Raw genomic sequence first — 22,648 nt, 5'->3', positions numbered from 1 at the left:
TTTCGCAACGCTCCGGAACTTCACAAAAGAATAGAGGCAAGTACGTACTTTTCAAGTCCAATATTCTTTCGCTCGTTCCTCCAACAACTACTACTACAAAGTGGATTTTTCCTTAAAGATCGCTCTTCAAGCAGTATTCAAGAAAAAAGAGGCAAGATGTAGGATCAGAATCTCGCACAGAAGAATATGCTTGAAAAATTATTAATAACACATCGCAGGATGATTTCAGAAACGACATAACAAACGACATCAACTAAATCATGAGAAAAATATGATGGACTTGCGAAAATTAGGAAGTGTGCGAGATTAATATTTGTAAGCTCGCGAAAGTGCCGCAAGACAAATCCGAAAATAAAGGATGGATTAGCTGTCACCCACTATGTAAACACCTATATAAAGAGAAAGGCAAGAGAGAAAAAGGGGATAGATAATCAGAAAGGGATACACATTTTAGGATGAGAGAGGGAGACACAATTAGAGGGAGAAAAAACAGAATTTGTATTATTATTATTATCTCCTTCTTCTTCCTTCTTCAACCAAGAGCTCCAAATACTCATTAATGGAGTCTCAATTGTAATTCATATGTAATTACAAACAATCATAGTGAAGATGCCTAACCCCGTGGATGTAGATAAAATTGATCGAACCACGTAAACCTTGTGTCTCTTTACAATTTTAGAATTCTTATCATCATTTTTATGTTTAAATCTACAAATTATTACAAGGGATGTGTTGTAGGATTTCCTGCAACTACAACTTAAGAGCCTGCTTCTTCAGTATTGACAACAAACTCATTGTGAATAAGATAAGGATGTCAGTTCTTAAGAGCTTGAACAAGAGCAATTAATTCTAACTCATAAGTAGACCACTTCTTCCTTGTATTTGAATTCTTTTCACTATAGTATGCAACTGGATGTCCTTCTTGAGATAATACAACACTTATACCAACAATAGAAGCATCACAATGGATCTCAAAAGGTGTATCAAAATTTGGCATGGCAAGAACAGGAGCGCTACACAACTTTTCCTTGAGTAAATTAAAGCTTTTATCTGCTTCGTCAGTCCATTAAAAAGTATCACGCTTCAAACAATCTGTCAAACCAGCTGCAATAGTACTAAAATTCCTCACAAATCTTCTATAGAAAGATGCTAAACCATGAAAACTTCGCACTTCACGTATAAATATTGGAGTAGGCCAATCACCGATTTCTTTGATCTTAAAATCATCCACAGAAATACCAGTATCTGACACAACATAGCCTAACAAAGTGACTTTGTTTGTAAAGAAAGTGCACTTCTTTAAGCTTACATACAAAACATTGCCTTGCAGTGCCTTAAAAACTTGAGATAAATGTGTAATATGTTCTTCTTCATTGTTGCTAAAGATTAAGATGTCATCAAAATACATTATAAAAAATTTTCAAAGAAAAGGTTGCATAACTTGGTTCATGAGACGTATAAAAGTTCTAGGAGCATTAGATAAACCAAAAGGCGTTACTAACCATTCATATAAACCTTCTTTTGTCTTGAATGTTGTCTTCCACTCATCACCTTCACGAATACGTATTTGATGATATCCACTATGCAAATCAAGCTTTGCAAATATTTTAGCACCAGAAAGCATATCAATGATATCATCAATTCTTGGTATAGGAAACCTATATGGTATAATAACTCTATTTAAAGCTCTGCAATCTATACAAATACGATGTCCACCATCTTTCTTGTCTACTAAAAAGGCCGGACTAGTAGCACAAGGACTTTTGCTAATTCGAATCGAACCTTTTTGTAATAAACCATCAACCTGACCTTGTAATATTTCATGTTCCTTAGGACTTAACCTATAATGAGGTTGATTAGAAATAGATGCTCCAGGGATAAAATCTATTTGATGCTGTAAATCTCGTAGTGGAGGTAAAGTAGTGGGTAACTCATCAGGAAATAAGTCATCAAAAGAAGATAATAAAGGTTGTACCTTGTCTGGGATATCCACCATAGGTTTAGTAACTTCATGAGAACTCAGAGAATGAGTTTTCTGTAAAGAATGAACAATGGTAGCAACTAATGCAGCGGTCTTCTTGTCTGCTGGCTCTTTGAGTGATCTAGAAGATTGTAAAGGCCACAAAAATTTATTAAATCCTTCATGAACAAAGGTATAAATATTCTCATAGCAGTTATGAACAACACGAATGTCATATTGTCATGGTCTTCCCAACAATAAGCTTGTTGCATTCATGTTAATAACATCACATAAAACATAATCTGAATATCCAGGGAATGAAAACTTCACTAAACATTGATGAGTAATTTGCTGAGTGGAAGAGTTGTTTATCCAACCAACTGAATACGGTTTTGGATGAAGAGTAACAGGTAAACCAAGTTTCTCAACTAATTTTGCAGAAACATAGTTTTCTGTACTTCCATTGTCAATGATCATATTGCAAAGCTTGTCTTCAATGATACAATGAGACTTGAAAATATGATTTCTTTGTGTAAGACATGGTTCAGTGATTAATACTAGTCGAATTACCCCAAGAAAATCTGCATCATAAGTCTCTTGTTCTTGTAAATAAGTAAATTCATCGTCTCCTAATGCATCTTCGTCTTGTGTTTCATCTTGAGTTTCATTAAGGTAAGCATGAAACTTGCGACAATCACTAGAAGTATGGACATTTTGGTTGCACTTGTTACATCTATCCCCTCGAAACTTTGAATACGGGTTAGAAGGTTTAGTTAAGGGAGGAATTTGTTGTTGATACTTATTACCTCTAGTATTGGGAGTAACATCTCGATGTTGAATAGCCTGAGGTGACTTAGCAAATGGAATATGCATCATCGGAGCAGTTTCAGAAGGTAGAGATGGTTGGTTGGAAAGATTTGGTGCTTGTGGTTGCTGATGATGAACCATAACTTCGTTCCCGCGGATCAACAATGACTGTTGATCCCCTATCGCCTTGGTTACCATAATAAGAATTATATGGTCTGGCAGATTTATAAAATTTTTGATAACGAGCTTGACGTGGAGTTGCTTGTCTGAAAGTATTGAGTACACGCTTTTCGACTTTAATAACTTGTTGTATCGCTTCAACCATTGTAAACACTGATTGTGTCATCCCCTGTTGAATTAAGTTGTTCAAACCGTCTACAAAACGTGCAACTGATTGCTCTTCAGTTTCGTTCAATCGGTTACGAGCAACTAAACCATAGAACTCGGCTACATATTCTTCAACAAATCTGGCTCATTGTCGACAGTTTTGAAGTTTAATAAACAATTTTTGTTTATAATCTCTTGGAAAAAACTTATCGCGTAATAAATCTCTCATCCTATTCCAAGTACGTATATGAGGTTTTTGAGCATTGCGTCGATCTTCACTGAGTTTTTCCCACCAAGCTACAGCTCCACCTTTAAGTTTATATTGATAGACGCATTTATGTGTCTAATTTGTCCTCAATGTTTCGTTTTGTTAGTACTTGTTTTCGTCCTTATTATGGTGTTTTGTGTGTTTGTAGGTATTTTTGGAAAATAATTATTGTTGGAAAATTCGGCTCGAAAAGTTTCACGGAGCACCCCCAGGTCACCCCCAAGGCAGCTGCTATTCGCACCCCAGTTCTGGTTAGGGGGAGGACATCTTCTTCCCAAATTCAAAAACCAAAAATTGGCGGGAAAAAAAATACTATCAACCGGAAGATGTTTTGTTGGAATTTTTGAACGTGTTCTAAGGCGATTCAATGGCTGATTTTTGGTAGGAAGTTGTGATATGTCCTAGCAAACACGTTTTGGGCTTTTGGTTCGATCAAATTTGGCCAGAATTAGCTGGATAATTCACGGAATGCAAAACAGGGAAACACGGGTTGGACACGGGATTGGAGAAGATTTGAGCGTGTTCTGCTCATGCATGAGGGCTCTAGCAACATTGTGGGTCGTGTGTAAACATTTCTAGAGTGACCAGGATGGAAATCTACGCGTGAGAAGCTAAATCAGGGAAGAAAATATTCCCAGAATATTTTTTTCATCAAACCGAGTTAAGAGAGAATTATCTCGAGTTATAGCGAGACTTCTTGATCCTGTGGAGTATATATAGAGTGCTGGGGACTCATAGAAGAGGGAGAGATAATTGGGAGAGGTTTAGAGCATTACAAAGCAAGAAAATTGAAGTTGCAGAGATTCTGGTTTTGCTGCTGCTGCTGCTCGAGGAGGAAGAAGAAGAGGAAGAACAGACTACCAAAGGCAGTCGTTTACCACAAAGACAACGACTGTCGTTTGTGGGTCATAGTTTTCCAACGACAATTGCACTTCATCTCTATCGTTGATTCTGGACGCCTTCTGTGGGCCACAGAATCATGTTTTATATCATTTTCTTGTCTTTGTCTTCATTGTAAAACACTTTTGAGCATCAATGAAATATTTTGAGAGGTTTTTCATCATGAGTAGCTAAACCCAATCCCAGGGGTGACAGAGGAAGCCATTCTCACAATAATTATGTGGTAATCTCTATTTTTTATGCAATATTTTTATGTGATTAATTGCATTGATAAAAATGAATTAAATGATTTTTATTAATCAACTGTGTTTTCCCTTGATAATGCATGCTTAGTTTTAGACTCTTGATGCATTATACTTGTGATTAACATTTGATATTTTGGAAATCTGCTTTTGGCAATATTTTGAATCAAACCAATTATTTAAATTGCATAGTAAAAAAAAATATTAGATCATATAAGGATTGTTGAATGGTGGAATCTTAAACCCCTATTTGTCCATAAAATTTCACATCACTTTGCTATTTAATTTTGCTACATTCTTAAGTTTTAAAAAAAAATCTAAAATTTTTATTCCCTTCACAAATCTGAAAAGAACCCATTTTTACCACTATCACTACAACCATTTGAAAATACATCATATATGCAAACAGTTTAACTTTAGAAGAGTCAGGAACTTCCATGAAGTTGAAAAAGGAATCGACTTCATAAAACCAATCCAGCAAGTCTTCAATTTGTAGTCCACCATGAAAGTTAGGAATATCTGCCTACAACTTATATTCGGGTAAAGTTCCATAAGAATTCATACCAGATTTTAATCGTTTTTCTTCAATCCACCATTGTTCTTGGTTTTCTTCAGCTTTATCATCATCATCATAGTTGATATGCACAGCAACAAGTTTTTTGGGAGTGTTAAGAAACCTTCCACCGGCTATTTGTGTTGAAGGATATGCGAAACATTGCCAGGAATAGAAGTATTCTAAACAAAAGAACCAGTTTTGGTTTCATCATCTTCCTTTTCTCCTTCTTCTTCATAATCATCGACTAAACTAGGCATCTCTTTGTCATCCATACCTCATGTAACCTGCATGTGAAGTTAACTTCTTTTCTAAATAATCAATCTTTCCAAGCTTCTTTTCAAAATTTTCTGTGAGAGTTTTGATATTTGTTTCACTGGTTTCAAGTTTGCTTTCGATATTAATAATAGAAGTTTGAAGTGGTTTCAAGAGTTCTGGAATATCAACTTTTGTAAGTGATTTTTCTCCCAATTAATATTTTCAGAAGAAGAAAACTAAAAGTTGATGAAAAGTTAGGTGTTGGGTTTGCGGATGTAGTTGCAGGAAATCCTACACTACACCCCTCGCAAGATTTCATTAACATTCAACTCATTTTAGATTAATAATCTTAATTTTATTGATCAATATTTGAACAATCTTACAAGAAAAGATAAAGGAATCAAGAATAACCACTGCTCTAGATTTTCTCTCTCCTATTTACTTGCTTCCCACTCAGAAAAGATCTCTCCCTTTCCTTTACAACTGAGCGGCTATTTATAGGAAATTACATAATGGATGACAACTAATATGTCCTTTATTTTTGGATATGACTTGCGACATTCTCGCATCCTTACAAATGTTAATCTCGCAAACTCTCTAATTTTCACAGGACCATCACATTTTTCTCATGATTTAGATGACGTCGTTTATTATTTCGTTTCTGAAGTTGTTCTGCGACAATGTTGTGTTGTGTTGTTGATAATTTCGCTGAGGCATTATTGCTGCGAGATTCTGATCCTACATCTTGCCTCTTCTCATATCTTCTCTGCGAAGTAGAGAATGATGTGAGAAATGCCGCAGCGTTCCATCTCTTCATATTCTGCATTTATCACACGTATCCTTTCTTCCATCTATTTCTTGACACGTCTTCTGTAACCGCTGCTTTTCAACCGCTCACGTCTTTTCGTATTAATGGTGTTTATTTCTTCGAGTAAAAAAATTTCTCTATATATTCTTCTTACTCTTCTTTCCTTTCTTTTTACTTTCTCTTCTCTTTTTATTCTCTCATCTCTGCAACTCTATTGTTCTTCCATAAATTCTGCCATTGCAATTTTCTTCTTTCTTCTTCTTTTAATCTTTTTAATTTCTTCTTCATCTCCATATTGTTCCCTCTGTAGATCTTCACTGTTCGTAACTTTCTTCCTTTTTAATTTTTACGAATTAATCTTCCTGCTGGTGTTTTCCATGGATTCATCGAGGTTAGTTTTCTTTTTTCTTTCTTATGGGTTTTGCTGAAATTGTTGATCTTGCTTATGTTATTTGATGATGTGCTTATGTGATTCCCATACTGTTGTTATTTCAGCAAAAACGCCTCTAACACCAAATTTACGGTTCAGAACCCTAATATTCCCAAATCGCAGCATAAGATTGTTGTAAACAAAAGAAAGTCTGCGAATCAGAAGGTAGTAAGAAACATTATTCTTTTCTAATAACAATATTGTTGCCTCTGTTTCTTATCTGGATTGTGATTCGCAGGGTGATAAGGATGCCAACAAACCTCTCAAGAAATCTCGCCACCTTAAAACCGTTGAAACCTCTGTTCCATTCCACTTACTTATCTCTTCTAAATCTCCTGCGACATCTTCGCAAGTTAAACCATTATCTCCAATTCGCGAAAAGGCTGCCTCAGATTTCATTTCTTCAACTGACCTTTCAATGATTGAAACCCCCTTATTAATCCTTCTGTGAATGAAACTTCTTCTCTCCTATTGATAATGTTTCTCAACCTTCTATCATTGCCAGTTCTCTACCTGAGCCTCTTCCTTTTCGAAAGAAACCGTGGAAGGAATAGATATTGCTTTCAAAGTTTTGTCTGAGGTCCTGGATGATGGCAAGAAGTTCCCATTGATCCTGTCAAGTCTGGTATTTGCGAAATTCTGAGTAAGTATTTGGCTCTGACAGAGCTGCTTCGCAAACACTTTGGAAAAAGAGTGTAATGCTCTTCGTCTCGAAAATCAAAAGCTCCAGAATGTTTCGCTGGATCGCGACAATCTTCGCAAGAAGAATGATGAACTGAGAGGTATGATTTCCTTATCTGTCTTCAATTTGCCTTTCTAATGATTTTATCCTTTCCATATTTAATTATCCTTGAAATCCCTCTTTCGCATGTTAAGCCTTAAACCAGAAACGAATAATGGAGAGATATCAATTTGAATCTGCTGTTGAAGAAGCCCGTGTTGATAAAGAGATTTTGATGGATCAATATAACCAATTAGATAACCTCTATTCATACTCTGTTGATCATATAAATAATCTTACCAATGAAAATACCCAATTAGTTCGGAGGCAAGATTTATTAAGTAATGAAATATCTCGCCTCTCTTATTCTTTAACTAAAGCTAATTAGGGAGGAATCTTTATCAGATGAGAATAAAACCTATCTCAAGAGAAGCGAACTTGTTTAAACAAGATGGCGATATCTTCGCAACAACTTAGCATCTTCAGAAAGTATGTGATGACCAAGAACAATCTCTTCGCTCTTTGAGAAATGAACTTAAAGAAGTAACAGAGTCATCTATCGCTGAAAGAGATACACTCATTCAAGGTAGAATAGCTTTAAGTGTAAAGGCGAATCAACTTAAAGAACAATATTCCAAATTAGAAGAATCTTATTCTTCTCTTGCGAAGAAAAATGCCTTTCTTATTTCTAAAGAGAAAAATCTTCAGTCTCGACTTAAAGGTTTAGTTGGAGATAAATTTGATGATGCGATGGACCGTTGGGAGAATAGTTGTCTGACCTTGATTCAACACCTTATTTCGCAAAAGGAAGGTAGTCATAATAGTTTGACTGCCTTAACTATCTTTTCTTTGTCATATCTTTTTGAGTTCTTCATCTTACTGAAATTTTGTATTCTACTTTTCGCAGAGTCTGAGAAAAATCTTCATTCCTCCATTTCTGTTTTGGAGGCTAAATATGCCAAAATTCGCAAAGAAAATGCACTACTCGTCTTGTCCTTACTGGTTCTCGCGACCGAGCAGAAAGAAGACTTGATTATCTTGCTTACTTTAAGGATATTCAAGATAGGAATCATCAGAGAGCACTTCTTCGTCAAGTTCATCTCCGGGCTGAAGTCCTTGTAAATGATATTTTATTGTCCAAATCTCTTCCTCCTACATCAATCGAACCTTTGGAAGTAGATGATGATGAATTCCTCGTCCTGCTGACAGTGATTATGATTATGAAAGTGGTGGAGAGAATAGTCTTTTGGAAGATGGAGAAGAGATCCTTCTAAGGAAGCAACTGCTGGTGCTAATCAAGATGAAAACGAAAAAGAAATCTCTTCTAAAGAAGTAATTGCTGGCGATAATCAAGGTGGCGGCGAAAAGAAGTCCCTCTCAAAGGAATTATTGTTGGTGAAGATCAGAATCGAAATGAAGAAGAGGTTGGCGATAATGAGAACATTGGCGAAGAGCGTCCATTATCTCCTTCTACTGGAATTAATACTGAAGCATGAGCTTCTTATCTAGTTCTATCTTCTTGAATTGTTTCATCTTTATTATTTCTTGCGAATAATATTCTTCAACCAACTTTGGAATTAATTTTCTTTAGTATTTTGCTGGTGAGAAAGATAATGCCTCTTGTTTACTGATTCCCATACTTGCCTCTCATTATCTTTCTTGCGAGAAATGATCTGTTATGAATACTTATAAATATTTTGTTTTGTCATGTGGTCTTATTTTGCCTTCCTAATTAAAGGTCTTATTATGCCACCTCTTGTCATTGCGACAAAATCGCAGGAGTCCTTGCACTTTCATGCAAAAACCCATTGATCTTGCCTTAATTTTTCTTTTGTATTATTGCCTCTTCAGGAATGTTGCGACAATATGATAGGCCTAAATATTCTTGCGAAAATAAAGCCCCATACATTTCCGTCTTGCGACGAAATCGCAGGACGTCTTCGCACTTTCATGCGAAAACCCATTGATCTCGTCTTATCTTTTTCTCCAGTATTATTGCCTCTTCAGGATTTTTGCACAAATATGACAAGCCTTAATACCCTTGCGAGTAAAAAGTCTCATGACATTTGCGTCTTAAGACACATATCAGCTCCCTAATGGAGGATGCCGCCCTTATCTCCCCCTGGTTTCCCCTTCAAGGAGGCGTACTTCTACCATACAAGGTTAGCTCCTCCCATCCAGTCTTAACAAAAACCAGTTGTTTTCGCAGCCTCTTATCCCTTTTACCTATATGGTTTATGGTTACGAGACTGCACCCTAAGTGGGGTTTTCTTCGATCCGAGTGCAGTATAATCCAAGACTTGTCAAGAATGGCAAGGTACACTCCAGACTCCCCTGACACTCTTTACTCAACCGTGTACCTCGACGCCTTGATCAGATTCTGCACTCCTTGGGAGAGTCCTTATTACCTTAGTCGCCCAACCTAAGTCATATGCTTAAGCTGAGAATCCAAGGTGCCTCTCCCGGATGGGCTTTATTGACCCCAATTCTCCATGACTCAGGTTCCGGTGTAGCCTTTCCCTGAGCCATGAAACAGGTACCCCCTTATATGACGTACTTTAGGTCTTACATTTGCCTCTTGCGAAATTTTATTCGCGAACTAGGGTGTATGCCATAAAGGTTCGCCACTTTCTTTTATGTCATTGTTCTATGATTATCTCTGCGAAAGTTTCACACATCATGATCTTGTTTTGATATGAATAATCTCGCAACTATTCTTTCAGAATCCATAACTTCTCAAAGCTTCTTACGGATAATATCTTTTAAAGTACAATCTGTTCCATGGTCTGTCAAGTCTATGACCAACATCTCTACCTACTGGATCCATTAATTTATAAGCTTCTGTTCCAACTATCTCCTTAATGATGTAAGGTCCATCCCATTTTTTCGCTAACTTTCCACCATTTTCTCGCTGATATATTGGTGTCTTTTGCAGAACTAAATCTCCTGGTTGAAATTCGCGTACTTTGACACGTTTATTATATTTTCGGGCTAATCTTCGCTGATAATTCTCCATATGTTGTAAAGCTCTTTCTCTTTTTTGTTCTAATTCATCAAGTTTTCTTAAGATCAAACCCGCACTAAGATTTTTCTCCCAAGCTTCTCTCTTTGTTGTCGGAATAACAACTTCTGTTGGTAACACCGCTTCAACTCCGTATGTTAAACAAAAAGGTGACATTCCAGTAGCTTCTCTTCTAGTTGTATTGTATAAGCCCATACGCATTAGGTACTTTGTTCGCACCATCTCTATGATGTCCTTCTAATTTCTTCTTTAATATATTTGCAAATGTGTTGTTTGTTGCCTCTGCCTGCCCATTAGCATGTGGATACAAAGGAGTAACTTTCCACATTTTATCTTAAATGCATTAAGTAACATTCTACGTTCTGTCCTTCAAACGGTTTCCCTTATCAGATACCAACGCGGCAGGAATTCCGAATCTGCAAATATTTTCGAATATGAAGTAAAGATTCTTTGTCGCGAATATGCTGTACTGCCTTCACTTCTGACCAGTTGTGAATAATCAGTTGCGACTATAAGTATCTTCTTTGTCCAGATCCGGAAAAAGGCTCCACAATATATAAGCCCCACTTTCCAAAAAGCCACACACTGGTTGAAGATGACAATGGTGCTCCAGGTGCATGTATTTTCTTTCCATGCCGCTGACAATCTTCGCAACGTCTTGATATTTGTTTGCATCTTCGTGCATGTATGACCAGTAATAGCCTTGCATTTTTTGCGCTATATGCCAAAGATCTTCCCCCCTATGATTGCCACATCCCCACTATGTAACATTTTTAGCACCTTTTCTCCTTCTTCTCGTGTCAAACATCTGAGTGATGGTCCATTAAAGGATTTTCGGTATATTATCCCATCTCTTAATTCATAATTTGTTGCGCGGCTTTTTAACTTGTGTGCTTCCAATCTATTTCTTGGTGTTTCTCCTTTCGCCAAATATGCATGAATTTCTGTTCTCCATTCTACAATATTGTTCGTTTGTTCTTCTTCTCCACCGTCTATTATCATCACGTTCACTTCTTCTTCTTCTTTATTGATTGATGGTGACAGAAGTGTCTGTATTTTTATGCATCTCGCAGTTGGATCTGTCATCATGCTTGAGATGAAAGCAAAAGCGTCTGCGAGTCTGTTATCCTTCCTTGAAATGTGCCTCCATTTTATTTTTGGGATTTTCGCTGACAATTCTTCAACGAGCTTCTTGTATTTCTTCAAGGATGGTTCATTTGTAGTGTACTCTCCCTTTATTTGGCGAATAACTAGATGGGAATCACTAGTGATCCTGGCATTTTCTAGTTTCATTTCTATTGCGAACTTTAAGGCATGTATCACAACTTCATATTCCGTTTCGTTATTAGTGGATGCGAATTCCAATTTGAATGAAAAAGCCGTCTTCGCTCCTTCTGGCGAAATTAAAACAATTCACACTCCATTTCCTTCTCAATTTGATGATCCATCTACCAATATCTCCCATCTATTTGGTTCTGTTAATAAGTCTTTTGGATCTCCGTGTTTTTCTTCTATATCCATCATTTCTTCTACCGCTTCATCTTCTTCTAAAGGAAATTCTTCCAATAAATCTGCAACAACTTGTGATTTTGGTGAAGACAAAATTTCATATTTAATATCAAAGTGGCCTACTTGTGCATTCCATCTCTCCACTCTTCCTGATCTTTTTGAATTCTTCATCACTGATTCAATTGGTACTTTTGTTAATACCTTTATTTTGTGCGCTTGAAAATATATGCGGAGATTAAATGATGCATAAACTAATGCTAAGATTATCTTCTCAATCTTTGAGTAATTTTTCTCGGCAGTATTAAAAGTTTTGCTAATGTAATAGATGGGTTTCTCAACTCCTGCGTCTATTCGCGATAACACGACACTTAATGCATGTGACACCGTTGCAAGATAGATTAATAATTCTTCTCCTGATTCTTCTTTTTATAAAATAGATGTATTCATAAGATGTTCTTTGATCCCTTGAAAAGCTTTTTCGCATTCATCAGTCCATTTGAATTTCGCACCCTTCTTGAGTATATCGAAAAAATGCTTGCATTTGTCTGATGATCGCGAAATGAATCTCCCTAGTGAAGCTAAAAGTCCATTCAACTTTTGTACATCTTTTATTGTTGCTGGTGTTGGCATGTCACGAACTGCTTGCACTTTTTCTGGATCAACCTGTATTCCTTCCTTTGATACAATGTAGCCTAAAATTTTCCCGATGGAACTCCAATGGCACACTTCTCAGGATTCAGTTTAATGTCATACTGCCGCATTTGTTCAAAAATCTCCCTCAGGTCCTGTACATGGTATTTGGCTTCTTTACTCTTTACTAACATGTCGTCAACGTATACTTCTAATGTTTTGTGTATCCATTTCGCGAACACCTTCTCTACCATTCTTTGGTATGTTGCTCCCGCATTTCGCAAACCAAACGGCATTTTCGTGTAACAATATAAACCTCTAGGGGAGAAAAAAGCAGTATGCTCTTGATTTTCTTCAGCGAGAGGGATCTGGTTATATCCTTTGTACCCATCTAAAGACGATACCCTATCATTTCCCGCTGCTGATTCCACCATTTGAGGAATATCTGGTAACAGAAAGCTATCTTTAGGGCAGGCTTTGTTTAAATCAGTGAAATCTATGCAAATCCTTATTCATTTGTTTTTCTTTGGAACAATGACCATGTTCGCTGTCCACTCTGGGTATTTAGCTTCTCTTATAATTCATGCATCAAGCATTTTCTGTAGTTCTTCTTCTATTTGAGAATGGTAGGCTGTTGCGATTTTTCTTATTCTTTGTTTAAATGGTCTCACATTCTTGTTAATCTCCATTTTTTGACATGCAATTGATGGATCTATTCCCAGTATCTCGTCCATGCTCCCTGCGAAAATGTCTTTATATTCTCGCAAAAGGTTAACAGTTCTTTCTTCTTCTTCTACATCCATCTTGGTTTCTCAATATTATAGGTTCTTCTATAGTCCCAACGTTTAATTCTTTTGTTGGTTCTGCGGCAGTATAACTGGACTTGGGTTCTCCATTGGTGTTGGTTCTTTTATTGTTTTCACAGGTCCTTCTCCTTCTTCCGAAATTTCGCTGGGTATTCCCCTGCCTTCTTTTGCCCTTATCGTGTACACTCTAAATACTTCTTCTTTCTTTGTCTCCTTTGCCAACTTTCTGCGAAATTGTTTCTTTTTTGCTCGTTCTTCATAATTTTTTACTTCAATTTGATGACATAATTTCGCATTGTCAACATCTCCTTTGATTTCACCTATTCCATTTGGCGTGGAGAATTTAATACATTGATGCAACGTTGATACTACAGCTTTTATCGCATGTATCCATGGTCTTCCTAGCAACATATTATATGGCGATTCCATATCCACCACGCATAGTGTCACGTGTATTTCGATCTCTCCTAGTGGAATTCGTACCACTATTTCTCCTTTAGGTTTTGTTGTGGATTTTCCAAAGCCATGAACAAGATATGTTGAACTGGACATTTCTTCATCTTTAAATCCCATTCCCCTGAACGCATGATAAAATATTATATCCACTGAACTTCCTGTATCGACTAAAGTTCTGTTCAATATCCATTCTTCCGTGGATTTTGTTGTTGTCCCCTTCTCTTTTCGCGTAATAAGCACTGTAATAACCAATGGAGATGTGTGGTTCAAATTTTCTTTTGGTATTTTTGCCGCCATGAATGTGATTTTTTGCTTTTCCCAATCTTTCAAGGGTGATGTCTTTTCTACCGCCATAACCTTCCTTCCTTCAAAATATCGTTTATGTATCATTCCTTTGATGTTTTCATGGAATTCATTAACCATTGTTTTTGTTATCATATTACACTCCAATCTTTTGTCATCTTCATTGACTCTAGTCATTTTTATTTTAACTGGTTCACTGATTTGTTTAATCACTTTCTTGATTTGAACAATCTCAACAACAATCTTCAACTTTCAATCTTCAGCCTCCCTGTTTCTAGCGCCATTATGTAGTTGCAGGAAATCCTACACTACACCCCTCACAAGATTTCATTAACATTCAACTTATTTTAGATTAACAATCTTAATTTTATTGATCAATCTATGAACAATCTTAAAAGAAAAGATAAAGGAATCAAGAATAACCACTGCTCTAGATTTTCTCTCTCCTATTTACTTGCTTCCCACTCAGAAAAGATCTCTCCCTTTCCTTTACAACTGAGCGGCTATTTATAGGAAATGACATAGTGGATGACAACTAATCTGTCCTTTATTTTCGGATATGACTTGCGACATTCTCGCATCCTTACAAATATTAATCTCGCAAACTCTCTAATTTTCGCAGGGCCATCACATTTTTCTCATGATTTAGCTGACGTCGTTTATTATTTCGTTTCTGAAGTTGTTCTCCGACACTGCTGTGTTGTGTTGTTCATAATTTCGCTGAGGAATTATTGCTGCGAGATTCTGATCCTACAGCGGAAGCGAAGGATCTGTTTTTATATTAAAACCTAAAAACGTTGTATCTGATACCAACTAGTGTAGCACAAATACAGAGATAGCAAACTAGTTGCTAGGGTTTTGAAGATAATTTAAGTTCCGTCAGGAACTTAGTTAAAATCTGATTCTAGGATCAAGATTCTAAGGTAGTAAGATTGATAATCAAATTTGATAATAATATTGATAATAAGATGTGTCTCTAAAACAAGAAGGCAAAGCCTTTAAATAGGTTCACAAGAACCGACTAAACAGAAAAGAAAAGGAAATCTAAAGAAACTAGGAAAGAAAAAACTTGCAAAGCAAGTAAACTAAAACAGACGGATGGGATCAACTGTTATAGTTGATGCGTACGCAAATGATCAACAATTATAGTTGATACAATAGCAAGGGATTAACAACCATTGTTGATACAGATAAAGATGTATTACATCAGGAAGTGAGCTAAATCTAGATGAAGAATACGTCGATGAGGAACCCAATACTACTAATACACATATATACTTTTGTCTTATGTTTAATTTAATTTTTGTAGGTTAAAATTATCAAAAAATGGATTTTTTTCACCCCAGTTCGGCAAACCAGGTATAAATTCGACTGACAATTATGAGCCGAACCTACCTGGTTTATTACATATGATGAATAATTTGGTGCACCGAAATGGTTAAAGTTATTGGTCGAGCTTCTTTTTATAACTCCCTGCCTATTTTCTAGTTAAATGTTCGTCTCATTCCAAATTTTCATAATACGACGAACCTACTCCTGAGAGTTATAGTTAAAAATGAAGTTGTGGTTCGACTCATTTTACTGAATATCGAATCAGCCAAACTATATACCTTTTAGGTTTCAGCCTGTATATTGAATATAATATCAGCCGAACACCTATTGGATTTTAAAGAAAAAAGTTAATTTTATACACATTTTAATGTTCGGCTAAAAACTGATATTTATTGTTTAGACGAACTGTTCATAGACACTTTCAGGGTGAAATTCAAGAACAGTTCGGCTCAAAACTCAACTCAATTATCAGCCGAACCCGCTACTGTAACAGTCAAAAACCCTAAATTTTTAGCAATTTAACCCATTCAATCGATGAGAAACAACAAATACGAAATTGGGTTTGTAGGAAATACCTTCTTATCCTCATTTCAGGAGTCGGAGCTTCAAATAGTTGAATTTCCGATTTAATTTTTGGTTCAATTATAGTTTTTACACCTTGATCTTCTATTGATTCTTCTTCTTCAATTCATGGATTAGAAGAGGATTTATAACGACTGTCGTCTGCTTTTTTCTTTATACGATCCATTATATAGTTCAATTTTAATGGACGATCAAATTTTCACGAGTCGACAATTAATTACGGCGATGGAAAAGAATTTCGAGAGAGGAAGGAGGTGGTTCGGCTGTAGGAAGAAGAGATGTTTAGATAGAAAAATTGTTTGTTTTTTGATTTTAGGTTCAAGGGGATATAGGTAATTGAACTGTAGTTGCAGGAAATCCTACACTACACCCCTCATATGATTTCATTATTATTCAACTCATTTTTAGATTTTACACTCTTAATTTCATTGATCAATCTTTGAATATTATTACAAGAAAAGATAAAGGAATCAAGAATAACCTCTTCTCTAGACTTTCTCTCTCCTATTTACTTGTTTCTTACTCAAAAAGATCTCTCTCTTTCCTTTACAACTTAAAGACTATTTATAGGGAAGTACAATGTGGATGACAGCTAATCTGTCCTTTATTTTTGAATATGGCTTGCGACATTCTCGCAACTTTACAAATGTTAATCTCGCAAACTCTCTAATTTTCGTAGGACTATCACATATTCCTCATGATTTTAGATGTCGTTGTTTATTATATCATTTCTGAAATTGTTCTGCGACGTTGTTGTGTTGTGTTGTTGATAATTTCGCTAAGATATCACTATTGCGAGATTCTGATCCTACATCTTGCCTCTTCTCATATCTTTTCTGCGAAGTAGAGAATGCTGTGAGAAATGCCGCAGCTGTTCATTTCTTCATATTCTGCATTTATCACACGTACTCTTTCTTCCATCTATTTCTTGACACGTCTTTTGTAACCGCTGTTTTTTAACCATTTATATTTTTCCGTATTAATCGTGTTTATCTTCTCGAGGAAAAATTCCCTCTATATATATATTCTTTCTCACTCTCTTTTTCTTTCCTTTTATTTTCTCCGCAACTTCATCGTTCTTCTACAAATCCGTTATTGCAATTTTTCTTCTTTCTTCTTCAATCTTTTTAAGTTCTTCTTCATCTTCATACTATTTCTTCTACAGATCTTCATCGTTCGTAATTTTCTTCGAAATAATATTCCTGCTAATATTTTCCATGGATTCATCAAGGTTAGTTATCTTTTTTCTTCTTTATGGGTTTTGCTGAAATTGATCTTACTTATTGCCTTATTTGATGTTGTTTATGTGATTCCCATACTCTTGTTATTTCAGCAAAAGCGTCTCCAATACTAAATTTACAGTTCAGAACCCTAATATTCCCAAATCGCAGCATAAGGTTGTTGCGCATAAAAGAAAGTCTGCGAATCAGAAGGTAGTAAGAAACACTATTCTTTTCTAATAACAATATTGTTGACTCTGTTTCTTATCTGGTTTTTAATTCGCAGGATGATAAGGATGTCAATAAACCTCTCAAGATTCTGACCGTACATCTTGTCTCTTCTCATATATTCTCTGCAAAGTAGAGAATGATGTGAGAAATGCCGCAGCTGTTCATCTCTTCATATTCTACATTTATCACATGTATTCTTTCTTCCATCTGTTTCTTGACACGTCTTCTGTAACCGCTTCTTTTCAACCGCTCACATCTTTTCGTCTTAAAGATGTTTATTTCTTCGAGTAAAAAAAATCTCCTTTATATACTCTTCTTACTCTTCTTCCACTTTCTTTTTACTTTCTCTTCTCTTTTTATTCTCTCATCTCTGCAACTCTGTTATTGTTCTGCAAGTTCTGCTACTTGAATTTTCCCCCTTCAATCTTCTTATTTTTTATTCATTCCATACTCTATATTCAAATATGGCTCGAAGTGGTCATAGACATGAGAAGAATTTAAAAGATGTCCAAAAAGATCTTGCTGATAAAGGTTTCACTCTCTCTACCATTCCTGGTGAAAATGCCAAATCAATTCTTTATGTCAAACTTTTCTCTGATCAGTACTGTGATGATCAATCAATCATAATTTCGCTAGGTCAGATTATCGCAGGTCTCCCTATTCCTCTTTATGACCCAGATCTTCCTTTATTCTATGAAATTCTCGCTCACTCGGGATTTTCGCGAGCTATCTTCCAACTGAGTGGGGACTGCATCCGTCTGATGCTAGAGTTCGCTAACCGTGGTGCTGGTAAAGGATCTCTGTACTCCAAAGAACTTAGGGATCCTAAATTCGCAGACCTAGAGATAATTGCTGAGAAATACACAGTAGCGAGTTTCTTTGAGAACTATGAACTTATCTCCATGAGAAAGGAATACTCGCTGGGGTATTCGCTTAAAAAGGAAAGATAACATTGATGAAGCTAAAATTCTCATGCAAGATATTGACTGGCATTCTGGTAAAAACACAACTCCTCGCCAATCCAAAGATGATAAATGGTGTGTTTTTCCTTTAATGCTAAAAGGACCTTACATTGCTGGGTCAAATGTTCTTCCTGCGAATCTCGCTGCTTATCAACCTTGGGTTTTCTCTTGGCCCGAGAAGGAGAAAGAGGTATGTTTCTTCCCGTTTAGCTCACTTTATATTTCTTTATTTGTTTATTATTTTGTTCGCTAACTCTTGCGACATTCTGATCCAAAAACTGAAAGATAGTTATAACAGGACTGGGAAAGCTAGTACTGTTAGCTCTTCGCTCATACACAATGAGGTAAGAAATTTTCTCTTATGATTTTAAACTGTTACTGTTGCTTCCATTTCTTATTTCTATCTGTGTGTGAAGATTATTGCTGAAATAGAAGAACCTGCTGATGTTGCGAAGACTGGTGATAAAGGTAAAGGTGCTCTTCGCAGAGAAAAATCAACTGCTCCTCCTTCAAAGAAAAGGAAAGTCCGTTCTTCTTCTCCTTCAAATATTCCTCCTCAGAAAATTCCGAAAGTGATAAGGATGATGAGGACAATGATGATCTTGCCGCAAGTGAAGATTTTCCACCTGAATCTTCTATGGCTAAGCTCTCTGGCCTCTTTTCTGATTCTCTGCAAGGAATGGGAGATAGCCAATTCGCTAACACCGCAAGGCTCTCGCTACACTTTGCGATGTCCCTTTGCTGGATGGTGATATTTCTCGTGGAGTTTCTAGATCAGTGACTCCCGACTTCTTGCATTCCCTCAATAGTCTGGTATACTTTTTCCTTTTATTTCTTCATTGTCATAACTCAAAATTTCTTTCTATATTAATTTTTTTATATTTTCTCTCAGGCTGGAAAAGCTTCTTTCGCTGTTGCCTCGGATCTAGAGAGGAGACGCGAAAATCTTGAAAAGAAGAATCTTCAATTTCGCACAAAGAATGAAGAATTGGAAGCTGAAGTTAAGGTCTTCGCGAGAAAAATAGACAATTAGAAATTGATTCTTCTTCGTATAAGAACAAAATCTCTAGTCTTCAGCAAGCTAATAATCAGCTTTACGGTATGTTACTTTTCTCTTTTCCCTTCATTCATTCATCCTGTTGTTTTATCTTATTTAAATGATCCTTTTTGCAGACATTTATGGTCTTTCTGATGAAGCTACCCTTCTTCGTTCATTTCCTAATGCCTTGGATAATGATACCCTTCTTGAGCGTCTTAACAATTCCTTAAATAGCTTCTCAAATGATAGAATTTCATCTCTTTCTCTAAATGAGCTTAGATCTAAATTTCGCCTCTTAGAAATTGACCATAGATCTAGTTTAGGCTTAGCCAACCGATTTAAGCGTCTCCTTCTTGATTCTAAAGAGAAACCAATGAGTTAAGAACCAAAATTAGCGGTCTCATAGATGATAAGGATCGCATCTCTGATCAAGGTGCTAAGGCTTTGGCGAAATTCCAAGAGACTCTTCTTGAAGTTCAACTTGAACGAGATGAAGCTAACCGCAAGAACATCGAACTCTGCGAAAGGGAAAACAAATTCGTTCTCGTCTTCTTATAAGTAATGAGGATGAATTTGTTTGGGCTGCGAAAATCTTAGATGATGCTAGAAAAGATTTAGGTGTAAATGTTAGTCTCCAAGTTGAGCATACAACCTTGATTAGAGATATGATTTCTGACAGAGAAGGTTACTAACTGCTCTTCTTTACTAATCTTTTGCTTCTTATGAATTTTCATCAAGTTAATAATTGATTGTCTTTTGCTCGCAGATTCTGAAAATAGATATCGTGAAAAGATTGAGGAACTCGAAGCTGAAAAGGAGGAACTCGCAAAGAATCTTTCTTCTCGCAACGACAAGTATTCTAGATTAAAGAATCAAATCAAGATCACTGTTGCGAATTTTAAGAATGATGCTATGCATTTTCGCAATCAAACTATCCTATCCAAATGGTTTGTGACGATCATAATATCCCATTCTGATTATCCTTGTCTCTTGGAAGAGATCCCACAGAATACTCCCAGTCTGATTATTTCTGATAGCGAAGCTGATGATGAAGAATCTGATGGTGATGAAGGTTCTGATGGTGATGAAGATTCTGACGCAGACAAGAAGGGAACAAGTCTGATGAAGATAATGAAGGATCAACGAAGTAGTCTTTGTTTCTTTCTTTGATTCTCTGTAATACTTGTACATTTATTCCTTCTTTCTGTATATTTGTGTTTCTTTCATTTTGACCTGCATTCATTAAAACAATTCTTCCTTGCAATACAGTTAATCAATATAATCATTAATTTTTGAATCTTTGAGTAAATCTATTCATATGGAACAAATAACATTTTCTAATTTCATTCATTCCCATACTTGCCTCTGTTATTTGTATCCAAATGAGAGATTTTATAAATTTTTCTTATTTTATGCCTCAATTTCGCAGTTAATTATGTATAACTTCGCATCTTATGCGAAGTGAATTTTGATTCTTTTCAAAATCTCATTCCTGTGTGGTCTTATTTTTCCTTCCTAATTAAAGGTCTTATTATGCCACCTCTTGTCATTGCGACAAAATCGCAGGACGTCCTTGCACTTTCATGCAAAAACCCATTGATCTTGCCTTAACTTTTTCTTTTGTATTATGGCCTCTTCAGGAATGTTGCGACAATATGACAGGCCTAAATATTCTTGCGAAAATAAAGCCCCATGACATTGCCGTCTTGCGACGAAATCGCAGGACGTCTTCGCACTTTCATGCGAAAACCCATTGATCTCGTCTTATCTTTTTCTTTTGTATTATTGCCTCTTCAGGATTGTTGCACAAATATGACAAGCCTTAATACCCTTGCGAATAAAAAGCCTCATGACATTTGCGTCTTAAGACACTTATCAGCTCCCTAATGGAGGGTGCCGCCCTTATCTCCCCCTGGTTGCCCCTTCAAGGAGGCGTACTTCTACCATACAAGGTTAGCTCCTCCCATCCAGTCTTAACAACAACCAGTTGTTTTCGCAGCCTCTTATCCCTTTTACCTATAGGGCTTATGGTTACGAGACTGCACCCTAAGTGGGGTTTTCTTCACGGCCGAGTGCAGTATAAGCCAAGACTTGTCAAGAATGGCAAAGTACGCTTCAAACGTCCCTGGCACTCTTGACTCAACCGTGTACCTCGGCGCCTTGATCAGATCTGCACTCCTTGGGAGAGTCCTTATTACCTTAGTCGCCCAACCTAAGTCATATGCTTAAGCTGAGAATCCAAGGTGCCTCTCCCGGATGGGCTTTATTGACCCCAAATCTCCATGACTCAGGTTCCGGTGGCGGTGTAGCCTTTCCCTGAGCCATGCAACAGGTACCCCCTTATATGACGTACTTTAGGTCTTACATTTGCCTCTTGCGAAATTGTATTCGCGAACTAGGGTGTACGCCATAAAGGTTCCCTTTCTCTTTTGTCATTTTTCTCTGATTATCTTCTGTAAAATTCATTATCTCTGCGCCAATCATCATTGTATTTGATTTCGCAATCTCAATTTTGTCATTCAATAAATGTATTTTTGAGAATTTTACTTATTGCGAGAGTCGCAACAACTTAATCATTCATACATTTCTTGTTTTTATTACCTTTGCCATCCTCTGCTTCTTTATTATTTCTGCTACTGCTTCCTTGGTAGTGGTATGTTCATCATTTTTATTCTGAGCTAGCATTAGTTTCGCAACATCTTTCTCTTTTCTTTCGATTGCATCCACCATCAACCTCTCACTCTTCTCTGTGTCTTTGATTTTGTGTCGCCAGTTTTCCTTCTTGTTTGCTCTTCCTTCGCAAGATTCTATCTCAGTTTCGTAACACCTCTTTCCTTCAACCCAATCTCCCTTTATGATTCCTACACCACTGGGGTGAGGGAATTTGATGCACTGGTGGAAAGTTGAAGCTACACCTAGAATCCCATGTAGCCAAGGTCGACCAATTAACGCATTGTAGGGTGATTCTACATCAACGACACAAATAAGATTTCGGAAGATATTCCCTTCAATGGAATTCGCATAGTAACCTCCCCTTTAGGCTTGTTAGCAGTACCATTAAAACCATATATCTTATATGTTGATGGTATAAGATCATCATCTCTTCCTCCCATAGTTTTATAAGTATGATAAAATAAGATGTTCACAGAGCTTCCAGTATCGATTAGAATTCTATTAATTGCCCATGAATCTTCAGCTTCATCATCCTCATCTTCTTTCGGTTTTGGATTAATTTCTAATTTTACTACCAATGGATTATCATGCACCTCTTCTCCTTCGGGA

This window comes from Papaver somniferum, chromosome 1, assembly GCF_003573695.1.
Source record: "Papaver somniferum cultivar HN1 chromosome 1, ASM357369v1, whole genome shotgun sequence".
NCBI lineage: Eukaryota > Viridiplantae > Streptophyta > Magnoliopsida > Ranunculales > Papaveraceae > Papaver > Papaver somniferum.
This window is presented reverse-complemented; position numbering follows the sequence as displayed.